At 40.8% G+C, this 22,296-nt stretch overlaps 1 long non-coding RNA gene across 1 annotated transcript in view; it reads right to left on the bottom strand.

The window, feature by feature from the left end:
- Positions 1 to 22,296, bottom strand: part of Gm12610 (predicted gene 12610) — a 223,442-nt gene that overhangs the window by 45,668 nt on the left and 155,478 nt on the right. The window contains exon 7 of the long non-coding RNA NR_132431.1: positions 20,212 to 20,323. This is a non-coding gene — a long non-coding RNA (predicted gene 12610). The remainder of the gene's footprint in view (positions 1 to 20,211; positions 20,324 to 22,296) is intronic.

Genomic DNA, 22,296 nt, shown 5'->3' with positions numbered 1-22,296 from the left:
TTTCCTCTGTATGTTTTGAGGGTGTGGGCCATCACTATAGAGACAATATGAAAGCTGAAGCATCAGGAATGTCTGATTGCTTAGGCATACCTTGATAGATCTGGATGCACAGGTGAGATGAGAAGTAGGGGTGAGGCTATAAACGTCAAGGTCTATCCTCATTGCACAAATCTATTTTCTCCAGTTAGGCCTCACCTCACAAATTCTCTACAACCTCCCAAAATGACACAGCCATCTGAGAATCAACTGTTCCAGCAGTGAGCCTATTGGGTACATTTTGCATTTTTTTAAAACTAAAAATAGAATATTCTCTAAGTATCTTATTAGGAAATTCCTAAGCTTTGAAAAGAATCAAGGCATTTTTGTGGGGAGTTTCTACTGGTTTCCATTTGGTTTGTTTTGCTCGGAGTTTGTTGAGACAGGACCTCACCATGTAGCTCTTCCTAACTTAGAATTCACTATGTAGACCCAGCTGGCCTTGAACTCATAAAGATCCTCTTGCCTTTGCTTCCCAAAATTAAAGGTGTGTGCCACTTCCTCTCCCCAGCCCCCAAAAAAAAATCAAGAAAGTTTTAAACAACACCAAGTTGTTTGTGTTTGTTTGTTTTTCATCTCAAACTAAACAGAAAAGGTGGGGAGATGTACTCAACGTAAAGCAACACTTATGAGTTCATACTCTTTGGAGGAATGGTGGGTGGGGGGTGTGAGAGTGAGAGGATATAAAGGCAGGCTACAGAACGCTTCTGGGAAAACTATGAACTCTGTGCAACTATCCTCCTCCACAATAGGCCTGAATAAGAGCAGGACTGTCAACAACCAACCACAGGAGGGGAGAGAGCACAAGGCCCTGCCTCTCCAATGCTGAAGTAGTGGTGGGTACTATATTCTGGGAACTGAGGGTCACTGCCCTTAGTTGTATGACATAGTGAACTTACCCGGCTCTAATGCCTATTACTGTAAACCTGGTCAAGAGATGGGGGCTGGGCAGATCATAAATCCAAAGATTAGTGCTTCTCTTGGCATTTTATTGCACTAGACTGTGGTTAATCCAGATACTCATAACCAGTCAAAGTTAGAATAAGGACAATGGAATGCCCCCTGCTATTTGAATCATCTATACCAGCCTCTCCAGGACTTGGGAAGCATCAAAAAAAAAAAAAAAACAAAAAAAAAAGATGTAGAGAAAATGGGAAGGCCATTGGGTGGGGAAGCTTGTTGTAAAATGACTTATAAACTCACTACAATGTGGCCACCAGCATTAGACCTGCACAAGACTGGACCTGCCAACATTTCATCATGGATGGGAATAAGGTTCATGAGGCCCCACCCTTCCCTGTGCAACTACTGATAGTTACGGTTGCTAAGGGAAGGGGTGTCACTTTCTTCCCACTAGTAACTTGCCTGTGCTCTAATAAATAACTTCACATATTTATGCCAGTAACCAGAACTGAACTCAGTGAGACACACACACACACACACACACACACACACACACACACACACACACCCTGAAAGTGAGAGGAGACTTGGTGGTAAAAGGAGAATTTTTAGTGGAAGAAAGTGGTATGAGAGAGGTAATGAGGACTAAACTTGACTGAAATTCATTATGTTTGGTGTATGTGTGTATATAAATATATCTCTGTATATATATACATTTCTATGAAATTGTCAAAAAATTTTTAGAATAGACATTAATAAAAGATGAATGCTATAAACTTAGAAAATCAATACATGTGGCTTATGTAGATGATTCTTAGGTGTGTGATTATTTTATATACACGCATATACATCTGGCTCTACTAAATAAAGTATCTGACTAGTTTCAGAAGGCAATGCTAGTGAGTGGCAGATATATAAACACCTAACATATGTTTATGAGAGTCTTTAAAGTGTTTTTGGCATGGGACTCTAACATCCTATCATAGAGAGTTACAAACTATTTGTGTTAAAGGCCAGAGAATAAATATTTTAATGTTGTGAGGCCACATAGGCTCTGTTGAAACTGCTCATTCGGCTGAATGTGTGAATACTTAAGTAAAGCTGTGTCCCAACACACAAGCAAGAGGCCAAGTTCAGCCAATGGGCCATATGGTCAGTCTCTGAATAGAGTAGCAGAAGCGTAGGAAAATGAATAAGATGAAATTGCACAGATCTTAACTATACAAAAAGTACTGTAAAAAATGCTACAGAGAAGAGCATTAAGTAACAGTATCTTTTTATTTAGGTCAAGTAAATACTTTGTAGTCCCCATTTTCCTATGCTTTCACTTTTGGATGTATTAAAAATGGGGAAATAGTCACAGCTACGTGGGGGGGGGGCTGACTCCAGGAGTTCAGGGTCAGCATGAACATGTGAAGAGCTCTGTCAATAACAACAGTAACACAAATAATTTAAAGAGAAAGAGAACAGGAAGGGGTGGAGTAAAGAGAAGAAATGGAAAAAAAATGCCTGTGCCGTTGTTAGGAAACCAGACATTCCCAGACTTACTAAGGTTGGAAAATAATCCTTTTGCCATATTGATAAAAATTCGGGAAAACATTTGTTACCTCTATTCCAATTCTCATTTTAAAAAACAGGCATGTTTTAAGCTTTAGAAATGACACTTTGGAATAGTCTCCTTTTTCTTCTCTCAAATCAATTCAGATTGTTGGTGATCAGAGAAATCCTTCAGTTTGTCCGGAGTCTGGGACGTTATGAACTCCCCCAAAGCCACAGTGCTGGAAAATGGCCTGCTTTCCTAAAGCTCTTTTTAATGACTCATGTTCTTAATCGCCTCTGTTCAAGTGACAAAAGAACCACTGTTGTTAGGCGGGATGTGCAGCACATTACACAAGTTTACCCTGGCAGGCCGCTGGGCCGAGCTGCAAGCCTGTGTCAGCAATTTTAGGTCCCACTAATAGGAATACAGATGGCCCTGTGAGCCGTTGGGACATCTCACAGGGCCAATCAAAACATGGAAAACAAAGGCTTTTATCAGATCCATGCTGACCACAGCTCCCTACGGTATTGCTAAAGCCATATTCCTCTCTTAACTTTCCATATACAAAAGAGCTCTCACCTGACAGAAACCAGATTTCACTGACGGCCTAGGGCCCAAGTTTGTTGTTCTGCCGGGTATGTAATTACCCCCTTAGGAAATGGGAAAATGAAGCCTTTTTTGGTCTTTCTCTGGGAACTTAAAAAACAACTCAAGTAGCTTTGAACACACAAGATGCAAATGAAAGACAGTGGCAACAGTTGGGCTAATTCTGAGCAGGTCTGGGAAAATGAAAGTGTTATCTGAGACTCTTGCAAGGAGAGAGACTGCTCTTCTTAAAGTATCTTCTGTTTTGCTGTCCACAAGCGAGCCTTCGTCATGCACAATAAAGTCGGCCACCTCCTCTTCAGCTCACACTATCTCCCTCAGAAGGATGTGCTCTTCTAAGAGGATGCCAGTACCCAACAACTTAACTTACTTTGTCTGTAATAGACATATGCTCTTATTGAGGGAGAGTCCTCTGTGTGTGTGTGTGTGTGTGTGTGTGTGTGTTTGTGTGTGTGTGTTTGTGTGTGTGTTTGTGTGTGTGTCTGTGTGTGTGTCTGTATGTGTGACTGTGTGTCTATGTATCTGTGTGTCTGTGTATCTGTGTGTGTGTCTATGTGTGTCTGTGTGTGTCTGTGTGACTGTCTCTGTGTCTGTGTATCTGTATATGTGTGTGTGTGTGTGTGTGTGTGTGTGTGTGTGTGTGTGTGTGTGAGACAGAGACAGACAGAGAGAGACAGAGACAGACAGACAGAGAGACAGAGAGAATGACTCTATGGAATATTTACTAAAAACAAAAAATTTAGTTGAAACAGGATGACCAGCCTGATTGTATATGCTTTAGTTCTGACTCTAGAGAACTAGTAAAATTTCTCCTGCTGCAAAGATGTACAGCAATCACCCCAAATCTCAATAACTGATGTGAGTGAGCATTCATTTTTCCCCTACAATCTGCAGGCCTATGGTGATTCTGTAAGGCTTAGCAGCATTCAGACTTTAGACGGGCTTCGTTCTGGGTTCTGCAGCTACTGGGCACTATCAGTGGGCCACAGGAAGGAGATCAGAGACAGGGGAGAGTAAGGTGTCAGCTGGGACCTAGCATGAAGTTGCTTCTGCTGCTTTCCACTGGTCTAAGCAAGCCCAAGATCAAGAGTGCAGGGAAACAGATTATCAGCAATATACCAGGATGAGGAAGAGAGGAAGATCTGTAGGAAAATGAAAATTCCACCCTGTTAAATAAGTAAAATTCATAGCTGGGCGTGGTGGTGCATGCCTTTAATCCCAGCACTTGGGAGGCAGAGGCAGGCGGATTTCTGAGTTCGAGGCTAGCCTGGTCTACAAAGTGAGTTCCAGGTCAGCCAGGGCTACACAGAGAAACCCTGTCTTGAAAAACAGAAACAAACAAAAAAAAGAAAAAAAAAAGAAAAATTCATAGTTTCAACTTCTAGAGAGAGAGAGAGAGAGAGAGAGAGAGAGAGAGAGAGAGAGAGAATTCTAGCTCATCCAGTATTAAGGCTCTTAAGATGAGCAATAGCTTTAACATTTCTATTACATTTACTAAGTTAAAGGGTGGGAGGAGTGTTACACACGCCATAGTATGTATATGAAGCTCAGAGGATACTGTAAAGGATTGGATCTCCCCTACCAGGTAGGTTCCAGGGATTGAACTTGGATCTTTAGGCTTGGCAGAAAGTGCCTTCCCCCATTGAGTCACTTCACTTTGACCAAGGGAACAGCGTACCTAAGTACCAGACAGAGGCTTAGAGTCATATTTTTCCTCATACATAGAGACTACAATCAAAGTACAATGTGATCAGTTCCGTGAGATCTGTACAAAGCATCCTAGGAGCAGGTAATGAGGTGAGTTATCCTGTTGCTCCGGATGCATATATACATATAAAAGATGCATATATACAGATGCATATATACGGATGCATATATATGGATGCATATATCCGAATGCATATATACATATAAAAGAATTAGGGATGGGGATGCAAATGAAAAAGGCCAGGAGATGGAAGATGTCATTGGCAGTGTTTACTTCTGAGCATGAAAAGAAGAACTACAGCAAATATGAAAGAAAATTGTCGTTCAATGAGTCTAGACACTTGAAGGACTGAAGTCCATTATGTTTTGAAATATTTTAATTATTAAAATATTTTAATTATTTTTATAAAGGGGGTTGGGAAATATTGGGCAGAGAAGCAAAGCTGGTTTTCACAGGCCATGGTGTTCTAGAGAAAAAGCTAGAAGAGTGTAAGAGGCGTGAGGTTTCTGGGGCTGCTGAAACTGGATTACTAAAATCCCAGAAACTTCCTGTCCCGGAGCTGGGAATAAAGACGCCTGAGTGCTGTCCACACTGTGACTTTCTGAGGGCATCTTTTTTTTCAGCCTCTCACGAGGTTCCCATCATGACCATCAATCCTTGACATTCTCTGGCTGATAAGTATAGCACACCAATCGCTGCTTTCCCTCTATGTGTCCTTGCACATTCTTGTGGCCATCTTCCCACTGCGTCTCTGTGTTCAAGTTTCCTCTACCTGCACAGATACGTACCTCACTAGGAAAAGGGCCCCCAATACATTAGTATGAAGTCATCTTAATTTGACTAGTAACATTTGAAACTCTTTTCCCAACTAAAGTAACTTTTTTTTTTTTTGAGGTACTGGGAATTAGGACTTCAATAGATATTTCCAGAGAATACAAATCAACCTATAGGAGGAGCCAAGGTACTGCTATTGTTGTTTGCTTATTATTATCAAATGTTCACATTTGCTTAAATCCATTGGGAATGTATCATACACTGCTAACATCCCAATGTGCTCCTCGGGGAACCTTCGAGAAGGACAGATTTTCTGCTTCCTCCATCTTGCCTCTCACACCCACCCACACCTTACTCATCTCAAACCAGCCCATACACTGGGTGACTCACTGCCATATTTCCCTGCCCCGTGCTGCACTATTTCATTGCCCAGAGAGAAAATCCTTCCTGGTATGACCACAAATTCCCAGGTTGCATGCTTTGCCCTGGGGCTATCTCTTAATCTTTAGCTCTTCCAAAGTTTCTTTGAACAACACAATCTGGCAGCAGTGGTCTGCTTCACTTTTCCTAATTTGCTTTTCAGACACTATCTCTAATCTGGTGTTAGAATCAAGCAGCTAGCCAATTCCTTACTCTGGTCAAGTAGCTTTTCATCTGGCTCTATACAGTCTGACTCTTGCCAACTTCCCTATATTTCATTGGATACCCTCCACTGCTAGATAGCCTCTACATGCACTGAACTTTGAACTAAACCAAGACCTTTCTAACCTGTAGTTTTGCTGCAGTCGGTCCTTGTCGGAGGCTCTAGGGTATTCTTGCAGGTACTTGAATATCTGCTCATTCTTGGAACTCTTTGAAGGAGAAACTTGTGGGTTCTTTGGAAAGTCAGTTGGATGGTGTTTTGCGGAGGCAAACACGTGAAAGAATGTTTGGTTGAAGTGGACACAGGTGTGAAAGGCTAAGGCCGACTCATGAGGAAATGTTTCGCTGAGGCAGACACAGGATAGAGGATGTTCTGCTAAAGCAAGCAGGTGAAAGGACATGTGTGAGAGATTATTTGCTAACAACATGCATGTATTGGTCTGCCTTACATTGTGTAGTTGAGCTGCATTTGTCAGGTTGCCACAGAGAGAAACGAACCAAAAACCTTCTGGTGATGTGCTGCAGTTTGTTGCTGCTTCTTCGGACTGGGGCTATTGGCAGAGTTATGCTCGCTAAGACAGACACACGTGCTGAGGCAAGGCACGTGGAGGACATGTGATGCTTGAAGGATATAAACAGGATTCCACAGAGTGACAGAGGGAGAGCTTGGCTTCCTGGTACAACTAGCTGTGCAACACTTGTGGGTCTCTCGTCTTTGCTGATCTTCGCTTCCCTGAGAGGCACAGCTGAGAACTTCTGGTGTTCCTGCTAGTTCCTTGGTTGACTCAGGCCAAGGCCAAGGCCGGCTTCAAATTTCCAGTTACTTCAGCTAGTTTAGGATGCAAGGGCCTAGAATATCAACTGTTCTCCCCGGATCCTCCCAGACTTGACACACCACGTGTAGAGTGACCCCGCAGCTTCTGCACCTTTGTGCCTTAGATAACAGCTACAGAATATTCAGCTAGCTCTGAATTCTGCTTGTAAGACTTGATTCTGTTCTGCTTGTGTCTTATCTGCCCCTCCCCCTCTGGATCTTCCTTATAATCCTAACCCTTTCCTGCTTGGCATGGGTGTGAGCATGAAAGGGGAGCCTACCTGACATTTGTTAGCCATACTAACCTGTGTGATCTCCTATTGGGAAATATACAACACTCAGGATATTCATCTCCTGGAGAGAAGAGGCCTTCCTCACCAACCACTGAGACCTGTGCCTTTACCGACTTCAGTGTGGTCCGACTTCACGGACAATATCATTTAGCTCTGAGAACATTTTAACAATTTTAGGCAGAAATGAGATCATCTATACAATTAATAGTGCTTATGCCTTGACAACATATCATGTTAACCCACTGTCAGTGTCCACGGTGCATTTAAGAGAAACTACTGAGGGTTGCCTAGATTTTTTCCATGCTCGGGATACCATAGTCTCTCAGAATGTAGGTCAGGCTAGAGACATCCTGGAACTGTGTTTGTTAAACTGGTGTAAAAGTTTGACCCAATCTCTTAAATAATCATCATTTGTTTAACAAGTTCCTGGGAAGAAAGTTAAGCAGCTATCTTGTGAAGTGACTTCTAAAAAGCTTTTATTTTGTCTAGCCATGATAAGAATCATTATGTGGTGTGTCTAACTGATGGCTTGGAGCTCATGTGCTACCCAGCAATGTCTATGAGAAAAAGAATTCGACAGTAAATACCAATGACTTAATACAGACTATGTTTCCAATTCAATTTGCTTTGATAAAAATCAAATAATCCCCCAGGAACACAAATATTTGTCTACGGTGATTGGATAGTCCTCTATAATTGGCCTTCTCTGTGCCTCAGAAAGTCATTTGTCCTTTCTACAACCCACACACTGTCAGGAGGGGAACAATGCTGAGAAATTCCTGTGGTGTTCTAAGACTCCGAGCTATCTAGCATGGAAACATCAGGATCCCTGCTCTTCTTTGAAATGTAGTATGCTTTATACTCCCACCTCTGTCTTAATAAATAAAACAAAACAGATTCTTGAGCCCTAATAGCACTGTAAATTCATAACATTTTTCCTTTGAAGTAAAAATGTCTTACACGACTGCAGTGAAATATGAAAACAATTCATATAATCAGGAGACTTGATAATCACAAATGTAAAACTTTTCCCCAGTAGAATAGGCTAATGTGATTTTTTAATGTGGTATTTTGATATTTTAAGATATAGTTCAAAATATGAATCAACTCTAAGTGCATATATACTGTATGCATGTATTAGCTCTATTTATATTTTTAAAATATCCCATTTTATCTTAGTATTAAGTTCCCTAACATCAGGAAATAATGTCCCTTTTTTAAAAAGATAAAGTCATAGCTGATAAAACATTTATCAAAAGTGCCACATATATGATAAATTATAAAGCATCACAGGATTAAGTACAGATGGGTCCTGTACCCTTTCAAGGTTAAGTCAATACACCTGATTCGTTCCTGTAAGATTTCAGGAAAAGATGGCTAACAATTAGCAAGACATGGAAATTATCATTCTTCTCCCAAACCAAAACATACATGGCTTCCCTCAACCAGCCTTGGGTGTTCCGAGAGAATGATGAAGTGAGTGAAAAGAAGCAGCACACTGGGTAAGGGTACCCAGCTTTAATGTATCAGGAAGATGAGACTCTCAAAGGAATTATACAGATCCCACTAGTCACAACAAGCCTGTGGCTACCAAAGGCCACTGCAATGAACTGCCATTTGTCTTAAGGCCTAGAGTAAGGTAGGTATTCCTCTCCACATCCTACAACATCTTACTGAGGTTCTTGACTTTCTTCCACTACCTATATCGACCTGACTCACTCACCATGCTGCTTCCTCTCCCTTCTATGAGCCATGTTCCCTATCCCCTCCATCTTCTCTGTGATGTTGCTAATGAGTCTGTGCTAATCCCCGCCTTGTCCACGGGAGTCCCCACCTCAAGCACTACAGTTTTGCTGTCACAGTCAGCACTCCAGGTTGGCCCTGAAGCTGTGAACAGCAGCAGGTCTCTTTGTTTAAGAGCCTTGCTTCTGCAGACACTAATCCTGTGCTCCAATCACAGCTCGTTTCTTACTAACCTGAAACAGGATAACCAACCCCACTAGACATCCATGACTTCCCCATCAGTAGATTGAGACTTTAGAACTCTCCTAAAAGATAGGATAGAATGGGGGTGTCCAACAAAAAAAAAGAAAAGAAAAAGAAAAGCAACTCAATACAATGATGACAGAGAATAAATACACAATAAATGTTAGTTTTCGTTTGCATTTATATTTATCATTTCACCAACACAGAAGTTCCGCTCAGTACAAAGGTGTTTCTGTCATTTTATGTCACCCAGTAACTATTCTGAGTCTCATGCTTGATCTAAAATCAGTATAAGTCATCCAGAAACTCACATGCACTTGCCAAAAAACAGAAGAGCTGGAACAGAAATGGTTCCGGGTGATTCCACATGAGGAGGTCGCTGTGTCAGCCCTGCCTCCTGCTTGACAAAGAGAGCACACACAAGGTTACATACAAACAAATTACATAAAGGATTGATTTGTTTAGGACAAGAGTGAATTCAAGGGCCAGTTTAAAGTCTTGTCTTTTCTTCTTTCATGATATACATAAATGCAGAACCCCCCACCCAGAGGTCTAAGACAGTTCTCTTAAAGAAAAGCTTCTCCTCCCATGACTTCTTCTGAGGAATATGAGCCAGGGAAATATACTCAGCTCTGAGGCAAGAGGGATCAATAAACTGATCATGGGAAAATAGACTTCTGCCCATGTGAAATCCAGAATGAAGGCTGCATGTGCATAGTAGAAGCTCTCTATATTCATAAATAAGATGGGCCAGAAGCACTGTGCTTGTCTAAGTCTCACATGACCATATCAGAAGACATATTTGACCAAGCTTCCCTGGTTTACTAACAAAATTACCCTAGAAATTTCTAATTTTTACACTCACATCTGCTTGTTTGCAGGCTTTTCAATAGTTTAAAAATATGTATATATAATTTTTAATAGTGCTGGAGATTGAATGAAGGCTTTGTTCATGCTAGGCAAGCACGCTGGGGCTGACTCTGAGCCATAACCCCAGCTCATGTGTATTTATATCAAAATATCATTTTAAACCTGTTAAGGAAGGGAGACACGTTGCTCCTTTAGGGCCTGTTCAAAACAGACAACCCCCTTAAAGGATTATCCGAGGTAGACCAACATCCTACACACATTGAAGTACAATACATTGCAAATTGTAAGGCAGATATTTGGTTATGTTCTGTCTTTTATAAGTCTGGGTCTGTTTACCAAACAGTTGTTTTGACAATTGAAAAGTTACAGTACAGTCCTTTTCTTTGATGTCCATGTCCTTCAGAACATGAACTATGCTAACCTGGGCAGACACTGCATATCCAAGGACAGTTCTCACTGTGATGCCTTTGCCAGTCTTAGCCAGAGCCAGACATGTGCCCTCATAGGAACCACATGGCTCCCAACGGTCTTTGATTTTATCCTCTTGACCTTCACAGTTGCACATTCATCTCCTGACTGCTTTATTTCCAAGGTGATCTTCTAATATCTCTGCTTTATCTTGTTCCAATAGCTAATTTGCCATGATCTTAACTACTGTAGTTTTTAAAAGGTGACTACTGATAACCTGTGAAGACTTTGCATTAGAAGACAAAACATCTACTGTGTACTAGAGTAAGAACTGAGCTTAGGAGATTAAAAAAAAACAAAAAAAGTCCAGTATGTATTATGCAGTTACTCTATACGTTATAAACAGGTCATAGTTCACGTCCTGTCTTACACAGTATAAGATTAGGTCAAGTTTAGGGTAACCAGCTTTTCTTTATACCAATTTCTGTACCTAGAAGATGTTTGAATTTTTTTATCATAAAAATGTGTTAAAATTTGTATTTGATCAATAAATGCTTTCAGAGGAGAGGGACCCTAATAGCCTTTGGTTTCATTTTATTACAGGCAGTATTCTAGGCAAACTAGGGCCCCAGACTCCCTTCCTCAACCTTAGGCAGCTAGGGACAGGAATAAAACATGTGGCAGACAGGAATAATACATGCAGTTTTTGTGTGGGGTGTGGGTGGGGTGTGTGGGTGTGGGTGTGTGTGGAGTGTGTACTTGTGCTGTGGCTTGAATACAGGGGAAGCCAGAAGAGAGGTGCTGGAGCTCTTGAAGCTACAGTGACCTGTGGTTGTAAGTTTCCTGGCATAGGTGCTTGGATTCAAACTCTGGTCCTCTGGAAGAACAGGAACCACTCTTTACACCTTTGCCTTATAAGTAATTCAGAGAGAGTTTAAGGCATGAAATTCTATAGACTTTGTTCTTCAAACTAAAGGGTAGGACATGTGAATTTATGGGCTACACAAAGAAGCTGCAAATCCTGCTGCCTCAACAATAGTGGTGGAAATAGTTTCTTTGACCTTGGACCCCTTGTAAGGTGAAGCTGACACAAGCTTCACAAAGTGTTTGTGTGTTGAATGCCTATGGATGTGTCTGAGGAATAACAGGTTCTTAGTGCAGGTATATGCTCTCCCTTTCTATCATAGCTTCTACTGCTAATAAAAGATGTTCGCAAGCCTCCAAAGTCATTCTCCATGTCTACCTGGAAATGTTTGATTATTCAAAATACCAGTAAGCTTTTCATAGTGAAAGCCACTATGCATTATTAGTAGAACAGTTATTAATAGACACTCATACTTTAGACAGATTAGGCACTGGGTGGTGTAGTGTACCAGAAAGGACAATGAACTCCTTGATAAAAAACATACATTCTCATTTCACTATTTCATTATGAAGCTCTGGCCCTGAAAAAAAAAAAAGACAACTAATAAAATTATTATCCTTTGTGAAGGAATTAATTATATTTATATTTTTAAATTATAAATTTAATTCCCCCTTTCTTTTCCTTTCCCCTTCCTCCCTCCAACATCTCCCATGCATGACTCTGTGTGCTTGCTCTCTCTCTCTCTCACACTCTCTCACTCTCTCACTCGCTCTTGCTCTCTCACTTTCTCTCTTTCTCTCACTCTCTCACTCGCTCTTGCTCTTTCACTTTCTCTCTTTCTCTCACTCCCTCTCTCACTCACTCTGGCTCGCTCTCTCTCTCTCTCTCTCTCTCTCCCTCTCTCTCTCTCTCTCTCCAACTATGTTAACGATGATTCATGGGTGTAGCTTCTCTGACATTTACAGGAGACACACTCTCACTTCGACGTGGCTTTAGCAAGGCATTTCACAATTCTGAGTCTTCCTTGCCTGCTCTCTAACATGAAGTATCTCTCCCTTAAAGATGTGGTTTTAAAAAAATTAAATGATAAATGCTGGTTTAAATGCTTCTGGCATTTATTAAGTGCTGACGAGTCAATTTTCTTCATGTTTATCCTCCAGTTAAAATTCAAATTGTCACTGCTTGTGTTTGCAAGTCATAAATTGTGTTTGTTTGTTTGTGTGTGTGTGCTTGGTCACACACTTATAATGACATTTGAAGTGTCAGCCTATTCCACTAAGCTGCAAGAAGACAGTATTTAGGATACCTTAGTACTGGTGGATTGGGACTTCAAGGTTAAGTGTCTCCTAAAAGGAAACTGATCTGTTCATCAACAGTCTTGGGTGTCTCTAAAGCCTTCCCACTGCAGCCCTGGCCACTTACACAGAGACACCAGCCAAAGCAATGGGCAAAGCATCCTTGAACTGTGGGTGGAAAATTCACAGCAGATCACATGATCTGGAGAATTGACAGCTGTGAAAAGAACCTGACCCACATACATACAAACATATCGTGGAGTCTACATAGACTGTGAACTGTTGCAGGGGACAGCATGACATTTGAATGAAAGTCAGCTTTGACTCAAGAAAGTATCTGGGAAAACTTGGACAGCACAGGACGCCGCCTGGCACTCTGATGTGTACAGATCGGCAGGTCACTCACAGCCAAAAGACAGAAGAAACACACAAAAGCAGAACAATCCCGACCAAGAAATGTTCAAATGGTTCTTACCATAACCTGTGGGTTAGACTGAGTACACCATGCTCTTGGTTTCTGATTCTCTCCATGCTGGGTGTTATATGTAGATTAAATTCGAACATGTCTTTGCCTTATAGTTTACACTGAGTTTATCTCAAAAATGATACACAGACCTATTAAGAAAAACCAAACAAATTGGCATGGCATCAAACATTTATAGAGAAACAGGACACAGAACAGCAGGTGGCCAAGAAGAGGCCCTAATCTTACTTGAGGCCACTGCCCCCTATGCACACACTGTGGACTTTTATTCTGGCTCTGACCTGTGCACACACTGTGGGCTTTTATTCTGCCTCCTGTACACACACTCTGGGCTTTTATTCTGGCTCTTGTGCTTTTCAAGTCACTTACCACAAGATGAGGCTTTACATGCTATGAAAATTGGCTTTCTATATACCAGAGCTCAGTATGCTTGGTGACTCCCAGAGCAAAACAAAAATGGGTTTTATTGATTTAGTGGCATGAAACTATCATTCTCTCTGTTTCCATGACAACTCAAAAAAATGAAGTGATCTCCCTGAACTTCACTGTTCTCATAGACTCTTCTGTGACCAATTCCTTATCTTCCTTTTTTTTTTAATGATTACAGCTTCTTTCCCTAAATGTTATTGCTATTTTCCTCACTTTATAGCAATAAGAATTATTTTTCTACTGAGAATAGTTATAGTCATTCTGGCTTTTCTTTTCTTTTAATTTTATTTTAATATTTTATAGAAGGCAGACCTTCCTCCCACAGTAGAATCCCTGCCAGAAAGAGAATACCACAACTGCCACCCATCAGCCCACTTCCCCTACTCTTCTCACCCTAGGAGTAAGAAAACCCAGACATTTATCTGGATATAAAACCTGCCTTGCCTGAGAAAGTATGAAACTCTTAGACAAGAGAGGAAATGCTTCAGACAATAGCAGAAGCTACACAGTTCATAAACTCTCAACTTCAAGCCACACCCATTGGCGGAATCTTGGGCCAGTAAACACACAGTGCTCCTAGCACTGTGACTTACAGGAGACAGAAAGAGAAAAGTCGTCTGTCTTAGAAGCTCAACTCCAAATATGATGCACATAAAAGTGGAACACTCATTTCAGGAGCCAGACACTACACAGGGAAGTTCTTTGCTTCTTAACAATTTGTGCTTTCATGGACCATGATCGCAACAGCTCTGTAGAGCCTCCAATATGATCAGTACTTCATATAGAACCATTAAAAAAAAAAAAGACTGAGGGCAGGGACCATCTGTCTGGAAACCTTAACCAACTGGCCATGACAATTTACAAATGACCCTAGAAGGTCAGTGGAGGCATACTCCAGCAGATCACACATCTGGAGAATTCAAAGCTAAGAAAAGAAAGCACTATCAGGAAACCTTAAATCGTCTCTATGAATTATATTTACAAGTGAAATCTTAGTGTTTAGTCTTGTAACTGTAAAAGAAAGCCTGACTAGTCAGGAAGAAATGTTCAACATGTAACATAAAATAACACTGAAAAGCATTATGATGAATAAAGAAAAGGCATCATGATGATGCAGATAAACTCAAGTGGTCCCTCTTCCCCCACCCTAGCCAGCTTCCCCTAACTGATGCTCTAAGAACTTCCAGAAAGCTTTCAGTCTCCTTCCTTCCTCTATTGTGTCTCAAGACCAAGTCCAGAAGACACGCCTGCCTCTCTCTACCTCCTTCTAATAAGACAGCCTGCCTAGGAACTCGCCACTAGAATTTACAGAGGAGCTCCTATTTTCATGCTTCCTATTGGTCATGCTAATGTCCTTCTGTGTCACCTTGGACTGAGTCATAGCCTTTCTTCTAGTCAGTTAAATGCTTCCAGTATAAACAGAGAGTTTATAGGTGACCTCCCACGACCTCTAATTTGGGTGTTTTTAATAATGCCCAGCACTCACTCCCTTTATCACCATTCAGGTACACCTAGAGGCCGAGAATCGGTATTCAGCTCTTCTCTTTGGGAAAAAGAAAAAAAAGCCAAGGTTGTAGAAGAGACTTCCAGAACATACAGCCTATTGCTTTGTTGCTCTCCACAGATAGATGGTAAGTCCCTATTCCTGAGGACATCATGCACATCAGAAACTGGGCCCAGAGAGCCCTGAGCTAGACCTGGCTTGAATGGCCCTCCCTGAGGACTAGCTTTCATGGTACCAGAAGAAGCCATGCAAGCTTCCAAAGAAGGACAGAAACCAACAGTCTTACATGGCAATGAACCACAACACTGACCAGCACAGCATGATATCCCCGATGGTTCAGTGGTGGCACACATATGTTGTCAGGAACCAAAGCTCTCTAATTGGTATTAAGATCCATGTAACAACAGGGAAAACATGACTGGTGCTAGAACGCTAGCTTACAACTCAATGCTAGTGAAATCAGGGTATTGGAGAAGAATCTACAACTACTAACTAAACCAGCATAATCCTTAACAGCCGTCTATAAACATTTGTCTTATACCCACAGATAAATATAGTCTTCATGATCACCAAGAAAACACCTCTTTGCAACAGATGAAAATGATTACAGAAACCCACAACTAATCAAAAGGAAAAGTTATAGAGCCAGTCTTGATAGATTAATCTAAGAAACACTCCCAAGCTAAGGCTCAGGGAACATTGAAAAAGAGGTGACAGACAGAATGTAAGAGCCAAAGGATCAGAGAGTTTGTGTCTCCAAGTAATATCAGAAGCTACACTCATAAAGTCTCGCCAACATGACCATCCAAACATGAGCTGAAAAGGGATAACATTAAAGGACATGCCAAACTGGACTGGGGCAGGGCCGGTGGAAAGGGCAGATGCCTCAACCCTACACAAAGGCAGCTGAGGAAAGGTAGGAGCAGCAGAGGTAGTCTTCCTTAGGGAAGAGCACACCAACTGGTTGTCCAGTGCTAAATGGTCATCTCTAAAAATATACATACAAGTAACATTATACAGACCGAACAGTTTATATTTACAAATATATATATATATATATATATATATATATATATATATATATTTACATACACATATATAATAAAATTAGTAAAGCAAGAGGCAATAAAGTTGAAGATAGGCAGTATATGGAAGTATATGGAAGTATATGGAAGGAGTATATGGATAGGTAGTGAGGAGTATATGGAAGGAGTATATGGAAGTATACAGAAGGAGTATATGGAAGGGTTTGGAAGAAGAAAGTGGAAAGGAGAAATGTTGTATTTAAATTATGATCTCAAAATAAATAAATAAGGTCAAAGCTTGTTCTCAACCATCCTTAGCTAGTACATTCCCATACTATATAATTTATCTTTTCATGTTTTTATGTTTTTGGAAATAATAGATGGATCCACAATTTTTAAAATTATCTTGCAAAAATGTATACAAATAAAAGGACTTGATACATCACAACCACTAACAACTGTTCCTTCTTTGTCTTTCAGACTTTTAATGTGAATGCACATACATAATGAAACATGGGGTATTTTCCTGAATTTCGGGGGAGGATTATGGTATAAAAAAAGAAATGCAAAGTTATAAAAGCTTTCTCTTTCATATAACACTGTCATACAGATCTCCATAAATACACATATAAATCCTATTTTAGTTTTTCAAATTTTATATACTTAATTCCATAGATAAATGATAATTCATTCAATAGTTTTGCTGTTAATGGATATGCTTTTTATTTTATGGGTCCTGTAATTAGTATAACTATAAAACTGTATACACACACAAACACACATGGGCACACGTGTGCACACACAAACATACCAATGTGGGGGGTCACTCCTTAGCACAGGCTGGACTCAATTGTAAATTCTCCTACTTCTACTGCCTGTTTGGTGTAACTACAAGTATATACCAAAGGCCTGTCCTGTTCATATACATTTGTGTTCTTGTCTATAAAACTCATATTCCATTTGGTAAATGTCTTAGTATACTTTCCATAGATGTGATAAAACACCATGACCAAAAGCAATGTGGGGAAGAAAGAATTTATTTATTTTAGCTAACACACACACACACACACACACACACACACACACACACACACCATGGCATATGGAGGCCACATGACAATTTGTAGGGGCTGCTTCTCTTCTTCCACCATGTGGGTTCCAGGGATTGAACCCAGGTCCTCAGGATCAGAGGCAAGCATCCTTACCTGAGCCCCCTTGCCCACTCAACTTTCATGTAGTCTAGGCTTCTTTTGTGAAGCCCATCCCTGTAGTGATGGCTCCTGACACTATCAATCCCTGTATCATTGTGCTGGGAGAACCTGGACAGAGGCGTTCCCACTCATGAGAGAGTTGCACACTTGACTGCCCTCTTCCCTACTGACCATCTTGCCTTCCATCTTCAGGCACAGCTTGTCCATGATGTCCCAGATCTTGCAAATCTTTGTTCCAGAATATCTTGATCCCAATAAAGTCCTAACATATAATCATGTAGTACCTTCATGAAGCGAAATCGGGGCAGAAACGCCAGGTAGGAATCTGAAAGCAGAAACTGAAACAAGGCCCTTGAAGGAGTGCTACTTACTGGCCTGCTCCCCATGACCTGCTCAGCCTGCTTTCCTATACAACCCAGGACTTTCTTCCCAGTGAGCTAGGCCCTCCAAAATAAATCATGAAAATTCCCTCATAGGCTTGCCTACAGGCCAATCTGATGGAGGCGATTCCTCAGATTTGTCTAGGTTTCTGTCAAGTTGACAAAAACTAACAATCACAATTGAGATTGGTACCAGGTTTATGAGACATTGCTGTGACAAACCTGACCGTGTTGCTTTGGGGAAGACTTTGAAAGGACTTTGGAATTTCAGGCTGGAGAAGCTGTCGACTGCTCAAAGCTTGGTGAGCTACGGTGGAAACGTGGAAGAGAGAGCTGGAAAAATAATACAAACGATAGAACCCTGTTTTGTGAAGTTTCAGAGCAAAGCAAAGACTCTCTCGGGGCAGTTTATATGATATTTTGAATTACGAATATGTAGTTTCTGGTCAAGTGGGGTTGTAGGATCAGCTGCAACAAAAGAGCAGAACTACTAAAGTGAAACTTTTGCTTTACTGGATCAATGGATGCTAATTGGCTAGGCTCATGGCTGTCACATCAGCCGTGATTAAGATGAGACCAGCATCAATGAGATTAAATCTTCCTCAGGGTGAGCACACACATAGCTGGAGGCAAGGCTACATCTCGTGCTTGGTGGTCAAACTTGTTAACATTCAAGAGTCTACCAGATGAAACTGGTCTCGAAGGAGTGTAGTGATTCTGGAGAGCAGCAGAAACTTGGCAGTAGGAGAGGTCACTGGTGAAGGTGTGAACTATGGAGACTCCAGAGTATTGGAAAAGTCAGTCAGATGGGCACCTAGTATAGCAGCAACTAGGGTGTGGGGCCAACCTACGTCTATGAGCCAGGCTATGTGTGCAGCCTGTAAGGTGGAGCTGCACAAGCCCTTTGGAACCCAGATATTGAGTAAATCCAAGATGCAGTACATTGAGCTACAGGATTTAATTTACACAGTAGGAGTTTGGCTTTGCTTTGTTTAGATTGTGATTATGCCCAAGTTCTTGTCTCTTGAAATATGGTATAACTTATTGTTGGTTACACAGGAGTCCACCGTTAAGAGACCTTGGGTTTTGGAAAGACTTCAGACTTTTAAAAGATGTTGAATATTTAAAAATGACATAGAACTTTGGAGTGATAGAATTTTTTAAAGACTATGGAACTTTTAAAGATATTTATGTTTTATATTTTGATAATAATAACATGAGATTCGGGAGTCAAGTTGAGATCTCATGTTTCAAGTTGACAATGAGCCCATTGAACTGGTCGGTTTTTGTCAACTTGACACAAACCTAGATGTCTATGGGAAGAGAGAGATTGCCTCAATAAGCAAGTCTGTGGGACAGCATTTTAATGGTCCATGTGGGAGGGCCCAGCTCACTGTGGGTTTGGTCTTTTGCTATGCTAAATACTGGTTGCTCCCAGAGACCACACATACACCCAGGTGACACTATGTGGCCTTGCCCCCCAAGTTATCCCTTATTGTGAATAAAGATGTGGACAGCCAATAGCTGAGCAGAAGAGACACACGCAGAGTTTGAGGTTCCTGGGCATGGGGTCGGAAGAGAACCATGGAGGTGGGACAAAAAGAAAGTGGAGAGAGAAGAAGCTGCCATGGGGAATCTTAAAATAATGGTCATGTGGGTTGGCTAATTGGAGTTAATAGTAACCCAGACATGCAGGGCAAATTATATAATGGGATTATTGTCTAGTAAATAGATATAAAACCATAGAGGATAGATATCTCCACAGCTCTTATTATTAAGTCTTATTATAAATATAAAGGTTGTGTGTGTCTTTTATCCAGGAACCAAATGGCCAAAGACAAGGTAGAAAGTCTGGATTGGAATTAAATATTTTCAGCAACAGTGGTTGGTATCCCCTGGGCAGGTGGTCCTACTTTGTATAAGAAAGCAGGCTCAGCATGCTATGAGCAAGCAAGAAAGTAAGCAGCATTCCTCCATGCCTCTGCTACAGTACAGTCCTGCTTTGGCTACTCTCTGTGTACCATGACCCAAGATAAGTAAGCCAAATAAACTCTCTCTCTTTTCCAGGTTGGTTTTGGTCATGGTGTTTTATCACAGCAATAAAGCAAACTAGGTGGCAGTATTCATTCAGAGCAAAGAGTTAACATAAGAACCAACACACACACAAGATGAGATGTGAGGTAGAGGCATCTTTCAGTATAGCATTCTGCTGTTTCTGTCTCTTTTATATTTCACAAAGACAGAACTTATTAACCACAATTTTCATACTGCTAGATAACATGTTAAGGGGACTGCCAAAGTCCCTGGTATTTTTATAACTCTTCCTTGAATGTAGAGTGAGAATCAGCTGCCTTTCTATATACTTCTTTGGTTGTAATATGTTCACTGTAACTTCTAAGTTATAAGAATAGGTTTAGCTGGACAGTGGTGTCACTTGCCTTTAATCTCAGCAGTAAGAAGGCAGGGGCAAGCAGCTCTCTCACTTCAAGGGTCAGCCTCATCTGCAGCATGAGTTCCAGGACAGCAGGGCTATACAGAGAATCCCTGTTTCTAAAAACAAAAAACAACAGCAAACAAAAAAAATGAATTTGACTTTTGAAGCAACCAAGATAATCATAGCCAAATAATATTAAAAAAAAAACTGAGCTATGGATATAGCTCAGTAGATGAAATGTTTGCCATGGAAGCAGGAAAACTGGGTTTTCTGTAGCTACATAAAAACCAACTGGGCAATCCCAGTGATTGGGAAGTGGAGGCAAAGGATCTCTGGAGGCAGATTAGCAAGTGATCTTAACCAACCTGCAAGCTCCAGGCTCATCAAGACATGGCTTCAGAACATAAATCAAAGAGCAATTGAGGAACACACTTCAAGTCAACCTCTGCATGCACATATACAAACCAACTCGAATAAGTACATACATGCACATGCAAAAAAAAAAAAAAACAACAAATGAAATGGAATTAGTTATCAAGCAATATAAAATTGTGGCTAATAATTTCTGTCTTTGTGTATATAAGGAAAAGATAGAAAGAGGCAGGCAAATAGAAAGACTTGGTAGCACCATAAAGACTGGTTTTGATGTATGTTTCCAGGAAGGATTTAAGTATGTTTTATGCCAGTATGTCTGAAATTCTCCCAAGGTCATGGCTCTGAGGGGCAATTCCCATTTGGATGCAGACACTGTGGCATGTTTGCTTTAAAAGACTGATGATTTTATAGCCACAGCTCATAAAGCGGTGGTCATAAAACACCTAGCTCTCTCCTGGAGGCAGACCACACTGACTATGCAAATACTGCTATCAACTTCCAACTTAGCTGAGACCACTTTGGGCTGTGACACGGTGAAAGACTATTCTACCCCATAGCCATGGTCCTTTTTTGTTTAATATATATATATTAAATGATGAGAAAGGACTGAGATATAAAAATACTTTCCTATACTGAAGGGAACATAGCATTTTAGGGACATTGTTTATTATAAAGAGCCTAAAATCCGAGAGAAAAAGAAAAGACTAATCTGTCTCGGCTTTCCATCTGGGCTCTGCACAGTGACTGCACGCTTCGAGGCTGCCCATTTTCTGACAGATCTGTTTTTGTGACAATTCAGTTTCAACCAACTTAGCATTGCATTCTTTCACTTCCCAGTGGGGCTTCACAATAGACTGTTTGCTTATTGAAAGCTCTTAGCCTACAACTCCTTTTCTACCCTCATTATCTCCACACTTCATTTTCCCACTTCCACCACAATCCCCTGATGCGTGAGCTGAAATCCCGAACAAAGTCGAGATTTTAAGTCACACATACTGATTCAAATCTCGGTCCTTAGTAATGACCTCAGAAAATAAAATTAAGCTTTTATAGGTTAAGAAAAATGCTGTTTAAATTTTTCTAAATTATGTAAGCAATGTATACCTATAAAAACTGGGGGAAATCATGGCACAAGGCCAATGATTATCAACTTGTATGTTTACATATGCAAATGATGTATTCATAAGCCTTAGAAAGGAAACTAACATAATACTTATTATTCTATAAATTTTGTTCTTTACATCATTTCAAGTAAATAACTGTCCACCTCACACTTCTATCAATAGTGACCAAGAAACACATGACTGCGTAACGGTCAATGTGCTGTCTATGAGTTGACCATGAGAGGGTCTCCATTTGGTTTAGATCTTTCTCTCATTGCAGCCATCTGTCCTCATTGTCCCGCACAGTGAGACAGATAAATCTCTTCCCCTTGCCACACAATAGGCTTTTAAATACTAATAATGGTCTCCGCTCTCTGACCCTTTTGCCTCAGAGTTGTACTGCCTATGAATTTTCTGTCTTTTTAAGTTTATTTTCTCAGTGTCATCACATCTGGGCCTGGAGTTTTCATAGGAGCAGCACCTGCCAAGCTACTTCTCTGCCCTGGAAGCTTCGCTTCATCTGCTCCTTATCCTTCAGAGGAACCTCTCTCCCAGTCCTTCTGCTGAACTGTTAGTTGTTATTCTTTCTTTCATCACCTTGGCTATAAAAG

The sequence above is a fragment of the Mus musculus genome, chromosome 4 (assembly GCF_000001635.26).
Source record: "Mus musculus strain C57BL/6J chromosome 4, GRCm38.p6 C57BL/6J".
NCBI classification, from domain to species: domain Eukaryota; kingdom Metazoa; phylum Chordata; class Mammalia; order Rodentia; family Muridae; genus Mus; species Mus musculus.
Note: the sequence above shows the minus strand (reverse complement) of the source record. Positions and strands in the feature narration are given on the sequence as shown.